The sequence below is a fragment of the Somniosus microcephalus genome, chromosome 16 (assembly GCF_052327205.1).
Source record: "Somniosus microcephalus isolate GS21.2 chromosome 16, FLI_Smic_1.0, whole genome shotgun sequence".
In the NCBI taxonomy this organism is placed as follows: domain Eukaryota; kingdom Metazoa; phylum Chordata; class Chondrichthyes; order Squaliformes; family Somniosidae; genus Somniosus; species Somniosus microcephalus.
This window is the reverse complement of record NC_141002.1, coordinates 102,850,059-102,859,365: the sequence shown is the minus strand read 5'-3', so window position 1 is coordinate 102,859,365 and position 9,307 is coordinate 102,850,059. Positions and strand designations below refer to the sequence as shown.

The 9,307-nt window shown below is 60.7% G+C and overlaps 1 protein-coding gene across 3 annotated transcripts in view; it reads right to left on the bottom strand.

Moving 5' to 3' along the window:
• gnptab (N-acetylglucosamine-1-phosphate transferase subunits alpha and beta) overlaps positions 1-7,706 on the bottom strand; it is a 122,520-nt gene extending 114,814 nt beyond the window's left edge. For all 3 annotated transcript variants that reach the window (XM_086009603.1, XM_086009604.1, XM_086009605.1), the window contains exon 1: positions 7,556-7,706. The gene's annotated coding sequence lies outside the window, so the exon portion shown is untranslated. The remainder of the gene's footprint in view (positions 1-7,555) is intronic.
• Positions 7,707-9,307: the final 1,601 nt, after the last annotated feature.

The following is a 9,307-nucleotide window of genomic DNA, read 5'->3' as shown; positions in this document are numbered from 1 at the left end:
CTTCAGTAACGAAACAGCTAAAAGAGAAACATTACAGAAAAACAGCAGCTGACAGACCTGCTGCAGCAATCTCTGCTTTAATTTCTTAATTGCACTATTTTTCACCTCCCTTCCTTTTTATTTAAAAACACAGCGAAGAGAGGAGCCATGCAAGTGCAACCAAGCACAGAGCTCTCTCCTCGGCAGAGGGATTGAAATTTGCCCAGACATCGTCACCAGTGTCTAGCCTGGCTATAGTGAACCAGACTGGCAGACCAGCAGCTACAGTGCTCTTACCCCCCTCCCTCTCTTCTCTTAAACCCCCCCCCCCCCCCACCCCACCACTTCTCTTAACCACCCCCCACCACTTCAGGGGTAAGCCATTTAGGACAGAGATGAGGAGGAATTTCTTCACCCAGAGAGTGGTGAACCTGTGGAATTCTCTACCACAGAAGGCAGTAGAGGCCAATTCATTAAATATATTCAAGGAGTTCGATATATTTCTTAAGGCTAAAGGGATCAAGGGGTATGGAGAGAAGGCAGGGACCGGGTACTGAATGTGGATGATCAGCCATGATCTCATTGAATGGCGGAACAGGCTCGAGGGGCCGAATGGCCTGCTCCTATCTTCTATGTTTCTCTTACCCCCCTGCTCTCCTCTCTTATCCCCCCTGCTCTCCTCTCTTATCCCCCCCTCCTCTCTTAACCCCCCACCCTCTCTCTCTTACCCCCCCACCCTCTCTTGTCTACCCCCTCACCCCCTCTCTTCTCCTCCCCACCCCCTCTCTTCTCCCCCCCACCCCCCTTCCCCACCCCCTCCCCCCTCCCTTCCCACCCACCCCCCTCTCTTTCCCCCCCCCACCCCCCTCTCTTCTCTTCCCCCCCCACCCCCCTCTCTTCTCTTCCCCCCCACCCCCCTCTCCTCACTTCCCCCCACCCCCCTCTCCTCTCTTCCCCCCCCACCCCCTCTCTTCTCTTCCCCCCCACCCCCCTCTCTTCTCTTCCCCCCACCCCCCTCTTCTCTTCCCCCCCCACCCCCCTCTCTTCTCTTCCCCCCCACCCCCCTCACTTCCCCCCCCTCTCTTCTCTTCCCCCCCACCCCCCTCTCTTCTCTTCCCCCCCACCCCCCTCTCTTCACTTCCCCCCCACCCCCCTCTCTTCTCTTCCCCCCCACCCCCCCTCTCTTCTCTTCCCCCCCACCCCCCTCTCTTCTCTTCCCCCCCACCCCCCTCTCTTCTCTTCCCCCCCCACCCCCCTCTCCTCTCTTCCCCCCCACCCCCTCTCTTCTCTTCCCCCCCCACCCCCTCTCTTCTCTTCCCCCCCACCCCCCTCTCTTCTCTTCCCCCCACCCCCTCTTCTCTTCCCCCCCCACCCCCCCTCTCTTCTCTTCCCCCCCACCCCCCTCTCTTCTCTTCCCCCCCACCCCCCTCTCTCCCCCCCCTCTCTTCTCTTCCCCCCCCCCACCCCCCTCTCTTCCCCCCCCACCCCCTCTCTTCCCCCCCCCTCTTCTCTTCCCCCCCCTCTTCTCTTCCCCCCCCACCCTCTCTCTTCCCCCCACCCCTCTCTTCTCTTCCCCCCACCCCTCTCTTCTCTTCCCCCCACCCCCCTCTCTTCTCTTCCCCCCCACCCCCCTCTCTTCCCCCCCCTCTCTTCTCTTCCCCCCCACCCCCCTCTCTTCCCCCCCTCTTCTCTTCCCCCCCACCCTCTCTTCTCTTCCCCCCCACCCTCTCTTCTCTTCCCCCCCACCCCCCTCTCTTCCCCCCCACCCCCCTCTCTTCCCCCCCACCCCCCTCTCTTCCCCCCGCACCCCCTCTTCCCCCCCACCCCCTCTTCTCTTCCCCCCCACCCCCCTCTCTTCTCTTCCCCCCCACCCCCCTCTCCTCTCTTCCCCCCACCCCCCTCTCCTCTCTTCCCCCCCCACCCCCTCTCTTCTCTTCCCCCCCACCCCCCTCTCTTCTCTTCCCCCCCACCCCCTCTTCTCTTCCCCCCCCACCCCCACCCAATACAATACAATACAAATCGCTTTATTGGCATGATAAGGTACATCCTATGTTGCCAAAGCATCAAAATACATTCATGGTTGAACACATAATCGCGGTTCCATTCATACAGTGTATAAACAGGTATATCCCTGAGTTTATAAATACACACTACCCCCCTCTCCCTCACACTCCCCCCTCTCCCTCACACTCCCCCCTCTCCCTCACACTCCCCCCCCCTCCCTCACACTCCCCCCCCCCTCCCTCACACTCCCCCCCCCTCCCTCACACTCCCCCCCCCTCCCCTCACACTCTCCCCCACACGCCCCCCCCCCTCTCCCTCACACTCTGCCCCCCCTCTCCCCACACTCTGCCCCCCCCTCTCCCTCACACTCTCCCCCCCCTCACACTCCCCCCCCCTCACACTCTCCCCCCCCTCACACTCTCCCCCCCCTCACTCCCCCCCCTCACTCTCCCCCCCTCACACTCTCCCCCCCTCACACTCTCCCCCCTCACACTCTACCCCCTCCCCCTCACACTCTACCCCCCTCACACTTCCCCCCCCTCTCCCTCCCACTCTCCCCCCCCTCACTCACACTCTACCCCCACTCTCCCTCACACTCTCCCCCCCTCTCCCTCACACTCTCCCCCCCCCACACTCTCCCCCCCCTCACACTTCCCCCCCCCTCCCTCACACTTCCCCCTCCCTCACACTTCCCCCCCTCCCTCACACTTCCCCCCCTCTCTTCTCTTCCCCCCCCCCACCCCCCTCTCTTCCCCCCCTCTCTTCTCTTCCCCCCCCCACCCCCCACTCTTCCCCCCCTCTTCTCTTCCCCCCCCCAACCTCTCTTCTCTTCCCCCCCACCCTCTCTTCTCTTCCCCCCCACCCCCCTCTCTTCCCCCCCACCCCCTCTTCTCTTCCCCCCCACCCCCCTCTCTTCTCTTCCCCCCCACCCCCTCTCTTCTCTTCCCCCCCACCCCCTCTCTTCTCTTCCCCCCCACCCCCTCTCTTCTCTTCCCCCCCACCCCCCTCTCTTCTCTTCCCCCCCACCCCCCCTCTCCTCTCTTCCCCCCCACCCCCGTCTCCTCTCTTCCCCCCCCACCCCCTCTCTTCTCTTCCCCCCCACCCCCCTCTCTTCTCTTCCCCCCCACCCCCCTCTCTTCCCCCCCTCTCTTCTCTTCCCCCCCACCCCCCTCTCCTCTCTTCCCCCCCACCCCCCTCTCCTCTCTTCCCCCCCACCCCCTCTCTTCTCTTCCCCCCCACCCCCCTCTCTTCTCTTCCCCCCCACCCCCCTCTCTTCCCCCCCTCTCTTCTCTTCCCCCCCACCCCCCTCTCTTCCCCCCCTCTTCTCTTCCCCCCCACCCCCTCTTCTCTTCTCTTCCCCCCCACCCCCCTCTCTTCCCCCCCTCTCTTCTCTTCCCCCCCACCCCCCTCTCTTCTCTTCCCCCCCACCCCCCTCTCCTCTCTTCCCCCCCACCCCCGTCTCCTCTCTTCCCCCCCCACCCCCCTCTCTTCTCTTCCCCCCCACCCCCCTCTCTTCTCTTCCCCCCCACCCCCCTCTCCTCTCTTCCCCCCCACCCCCCTCTCCTCTCTTCCCCCCCCTCTCTTCTCTTCCCCCCCACCCCCCTCTCTTCCCCCCCCTCTTCTCTTCCCCCCCACCCCCTCTTCTCTTCTCTTCCCCCCCCACCCCCCTCTCTTCTCTTCCCCCCCCCCTCTCTTCCCCCCACCCCCCTCTCCTCTTCCCCCCCACCCCCCTCTCCTCCCCCCCACCCCCCTCTCCTCCCCCCCACCCCCCTCTCTCTCCCCCCCCACCCCCCCTCTTCTCTTCCCCCCCACCCCCCTCTCCTCTCTTCCCCCCCACCCCCCTCTCCTCTCTTCCCCCCCCACCCCCTCTCTTCTCTTCCCCCCCACCCCCTCTTCTCTTCCCCCCCACCCCCCTCTCTTCTCTTCCCCCCCACCCCCCTCTCTTCTCTTCCCCCCCACCCCCCTCTCTTCTCTTCCCCCCCACCCCCCTCTCTTCCCCCCCACCCCCCTCTCTTCCCCCCCTCTCTTCTCTTCCCCCCCACCCCTCTCTTCCCCCCCCACCCCCCTCTCTTCCCCCCCACCCCCCTCTCTTCTCTTCCCCCCCACCCCCCTCTCTTCCCCCCCACCCCCCTCTCTTCCCCCCCACCCCCTCTCTTCTCCCCCACCCCCTCTCTTCTCTTCCCCCCAACCCCTCTTCCCCCCCAACCCCCTCTTCTCCCCCACCCTCTCTTCACTTACCCCCCCACCCTCTCTTCTCTTACCCCCCTCTCTTCTCTTAGCCCCCTCTCTTCTCTTACTCCATCTATCTTCTCTTACCCCCCCTCTCTTCTCTTACCCCCCTCCCCCCCGACACCCCTATCCCCTCTCTTCTGACCCCCCTCCCCTCTGACCCCCCATCCCCCCTGACCCCCCTCCCCTCTGAACCCCCTCCCCTCTGAACCCCCTCCCCCTCTCTTCTCTGACCCCCCCTCTCTTCTCTGACCCCCCCCCTCCCCCTCTTCTGACCCCCCCCTCCCTTCTCTGACCCCTCTCCCCCCTGACCCCCCTATCCCCTCTCTTCTGACCCCCCTCTGACCCCCCTCCCCTCTGACCCCCCATCCCCCCTCTCTTCTGACCCCCCCCTCCCCCCCTCCCTTCTCTGACCCCCCTCCCCCCTGACCCCCCTATCCCCTCTCTTCTGACCCCCCTCCCCCCTGACCCCCCTCCCCCCTCTCTCTTCTGACCCCCCTCCCCCCTCTCGCTTCTCTGACCCCCCTCCCCCCTCTCTCTTCTGACCCCCTCCCCCTCTCTCTTCTCTGACCCCCCTCCCCCCTCTCTCCTCTGACCCCCCTCCCCCCTCTCTCTTCTGACCCCCCTCCCCCCTCTCTCTTCTCTGACCCCCCTCCCTCTTCTCTAACCCCCCCTTCTCTTCTGACCCCCCCTCCCTCTTCTCTGACCCCCCTCCCTCTTCTGACCCCCCTCCCCCCTCTCTTCTCTGACCCCCCCCTCCCCTCTCTTCTCTGACCCCCCTCTCTTCTCTGACCCCCCCCTCTTCTGACCCCCCCCCTCTTCTGACCCCCCCCTCTTCTGACCCCCCCCTCTCTTCTCTGACCCCCCCCTCTCTTCTCTGACCCCCCCTCTCTTCTCTGACCCCCCCTCTCTTCTCTGACCCCCCCTCTCTTCTCTGACCCCCCCCTCTTCTGACCCCCCCCTCTCTTCTCTGACCCCCCCCTCTCTTCTCTGACCCCCCCTCTCTTCTCTGACCCCCCCCTCTCTTCTCTGACCCCCCCTCTCTCTTCTCTGACCCCCTCTCTCTCTTCTCTGACCCCCCCCTCTCTCTTCTCTGACCCCTCTCTCTTCTCTGACCCCCCTCTCTCTTCTCTGACCCCCCCTCTCTCTCTTCTCTGACCCCCCCCTCTCTCTCTTCTCTGACCCCCCCCTCTCTCTCTTCTCTGACCCCCCCTCTCTCTCTTCTCTGACCCCCCCTCTCTCTCTTCTCTGACCCCCCCCTCTCTCTCTTCTCTGACCCCCCCTCTCTCTCTTCTCTGACCCCCCCTCTCTCTCTTCTCTGACCCCCCCTCTCTCTCTTCTCTGACCCCCCCTCTCTCTCTTCTCTGACCCCCCTCTCTCTCTTCTCTGACCCCCCCTCTCTTCTCTGACCCCCCCTCTCTCTCTTCTCTGACCCCCCTCTCTCTCTTCTCTGACCCCCCTCTCTCTCTTCTCTGACCCCCCCTCTCTCTCTTCTCTGACCCCCCTCTCTCTCTTCTCTGACCCCCCTCTCTCTCTTCTCTGACCCCCCTCTCTCTCTTCTCTGACCCCCCCTCTCTCTCTTCTCTGACCCCCCCCTCTCTCTCTTCTCTGACCCCCCTCTCTCTCTTCTCTGACCCCCCCTCTCTCTCTTCTCTGACCCCCCCTCTCTCTTCTCTGACCCCCCTCTCTCTTCTGACCCCCCCCTCTCTCTCTTCTGACCCCCCTCTCTCTCTTCTGACCCCCCTCTCTCTCTTCTGACCCCCCCTCTCTCTCTTCTGACCCCCCCCTCTCTCTCTTCTCTGACCTCCCCCTCTCTCTCTTCTCTGACCCCCCCTCTCTCTCTTCTCTGACCCCCCCCCTCTCTTCTCTGACCCCCCCCCCTCTCTCTTCTCTGACCCCCCCCTCTCTCTTCTCTGACCCCCCCTCTCTCTCTTCTCTGACCCCCCTCTCTCTCTTCTCTGACCCCCCTCTCTCTCTTCTCTGACCCCCCCTCTCTCTCTTCTCTGACCCCCCTCTCTCTCTTCTCTGACCCCCCTCTCTCTCTTCTCTGACCCCCCTCTCTCTCTTCTCTGACCCCCCCTCTCTCTCTTCTCTGACCCCCCCTCTCTCTCTTCTCTGACCCCCCTCTCTCTCTTCTCTGACCCCCCCTCTCTCTCTTCTCTGACCCCCCCTCTCTCTTCTCTGACCCCCCTCTCTCTTCTGACCCCCCCCTCTCTCTCTTCTGACCCCCCTCTCTCTCTTCTGACCCCCCTCTCTCTCTTCTGACCCCCCTCTCTCTCTTCTGACCCCCCCCTCTCTCTCTTCTCTGACCTCCCCCTCTCTCTCTTCTCTGACCCCCCCTCTCTCTCTTCTCTGACCCCCCCCCTCTCTTCTCTGACCCCCCCCCCCTCTCTCTTCTCTGACCCCCCCCTCTCTCTTCTCTGACCCCCCCTCTCTCTCTTCTGACCCCCCCTCTCTCTCTTCTCTGACCCCCCTCTCTCTCTTCTCTGACCCCCCTCTCTCTCTTCTCTGACCCCCCCTCTCTCTCTTCTCTGACCCCCCCTCTCTCTCTTCTCTGACCCCCCCTCTCTCTCTTCTCTGACCCCCCCTCTCTCTCTTCTGACCCCCCCTCTCTCTCTTCTGACCCCCCCCTCTCTCTCTTCTCTGACCCCCCCCTCTCTCTCTTCTCTGACCCCCCCCTCTCTCTCTTCTCTGACCCCCCCCTCTCTCTCTTCTCTGACCCCCCCCTCTCTCTCTTCTCTGACCCCCCCCTCTCTCTCTTCTCTGACCCCCCCCTCTCTCTCTTCTCTGACCCCCCCCTCTCTCTCTTCTCTGACCCCCCCCCTCTCTCTCTTCTCTGACCCCCCCCCTCTCTCTCTTCTCTGACCCCCCCCTCTCTCTCTTCTCTGACCCCCCCCCTCTCTCTCTTCTCTGACCCCCCCCCTCTCTCTCTTCTCTGACCCCCCCCTCTCTCTCTTCTCTGACCCCCCCCTCTCTCTCTTCTCTGACCCCCCCCTCTCTCTCTTCTCTGACCCCCCCCCCTCTCTCTCTTCTCTGACCTCTCACTAATATTTCTCGCTAACGCGAGTGCTGCCCAGTTGCCCTCCCTGGGCCCGGGTGGGTTTATGTGATGATATATTGGTGATGTAGAGACCTGCCTCGGGCCGCCCACCAATAATAATACAATACAAATCGCTTTATTGGCATGATAAGGTACATCTTATGTTGCCAAAGCCCTTGCAGTTATACACACACACACACTCTCTCTCTCTCTCTCTCTCTCTCTCTCTCTCTCTCTCTTCAGGTAGACGCTTCCCCCCTCCCTGGGCGGCTTTCTCTGATGATATATCGGTGATGTCGAGACCTGTCTCTGGCCGCTCGCTCCGGGCTTCAGGCCGCGCCAACCGGCGCCGCTTTCAAACCGCGGCCGCGCTCCATTCGGCCGCTCGAGCCGCTGCTTCCCCGGTGGCTACACCACGTGACCAGCACCTTCTCTCCCTCCAACAACGCGCATGCGCCATTATCGGCGACCACTGACAACGCGCATGCGCCATTCGCTGCACCCGCCCACAACGCGCATGCGCTGTTAGCAAACACCCCCACAACGCGCATGCGCTATTATCGACCCCGCCCCTCCCCACGGTCATTTGAGCGCAGCGGTGGGATTTACAAACGCCATCTTGAGTGTGGCAAGTGTGGGGCAGATGGGCGGGGCTTAGAGTCAAAGTTGGGCAACCTGGCTGAAGCCCTAGGACTATTTATAGAAGAGATGGCACAAAGTGCAACTGAGTATATTATGCTTGATCAAATTGCAAAGCCATTCTGTCACAATATTAGGATTTCTTTTTAATCTAAGGTTTTATGAGAAAAAAGTAAGATAAATATGTCAATCATTGACTTGACATTGTTGCAAGTTCAATCATATCACTCGCCTCCATGTTTAAGCATTGTAAACAGGTCTCGATACAATACCAACTTTAAATCACTCTGCCTTTATCGCATTTTGGATCACAAACTCAGCCAATATGCCAAGTCTCCTGAGCGATTTACATCCCATGCCTTATAGAAGATTTCGCACACAGTGTTCAAACTTTTGGGAAAAAAATTCCCAGCCATTCACTGCCATAGATTTGCCACTCAAATCCCTTTAGACTGTCAGTGTAATGTTGGCATACATTGGGAAGAGGCAGCTTACAAAGTAATTATGATACCAGACTAGCCCAGCATAAGAAATTGTGAAATTGAATTCAGCAAGTCTGATCATTTGTGGCTTAGGACCAGGAAATATGACTACCTTGCTGAATTATCGTTTAAAAGCTCAACTGGATTACTAACGTCCTTCAGGGTAGGGAACCTGCCAGCCCTACTCAGTCTGGCCTTCACACGACTCCACTCTCACAATATGTCGTTGACTTTTAATGTCTATCTAGCAGGCCACTCAGTCGTAAAACAGTCGCTATAGAATTACAGGGGGGAAAAATTCAGTATCGCTCCGTTTGGGGCGCCGTTATCGGCCGTGCGCAAAGTTTAGCGCCTGGCGCTAATTATCACCTCCGACAGCAAACTTGGCTTTTATCACCCCTGGAGGTGATTGGAGCGCTAAATCAGGCACTTCACACCTGTCTTAAGGCGCAAAGGCCGAGGAGCGAGGCGCTACCTCAGAGCGCTGGCGAAGCAAGGAAGGGCAAATCAAAATAAAGCTGCAAAGTGCTGCTCAGTATTCAAAACTCCTTCACACAGTGTTGAATCTCTCCAGAAGTCTCTCTCTCTCTCTCTCTCTCTCAGACTGCGTGGTGCAAAAATGTCACCGACAAAAAAAGGCAGGAAGCGGTCGCCTTTAAATAGGGTGTGATGGAATATGTCATTCATCAGACTCTGTATTTAACTACATATATTGTATTGCCTGCTCCTGTGTTTTTACCTTGTATTATATATAGTGCACCGCCCCCTTTCTCCCCATTGGGTGTGTCGGCTCCGCCCATACCTGGCCCTACTTAAGACAAGCCCAGGCTTGTCTTGCAGCAGAACAGCAGAATGCTAGGTGAAGACACAGGCATCTTTCTTTGCTGATAAAAGCCTAGTTTTATCCAGTTAACTTTGAGCCTTGAAGTTATTG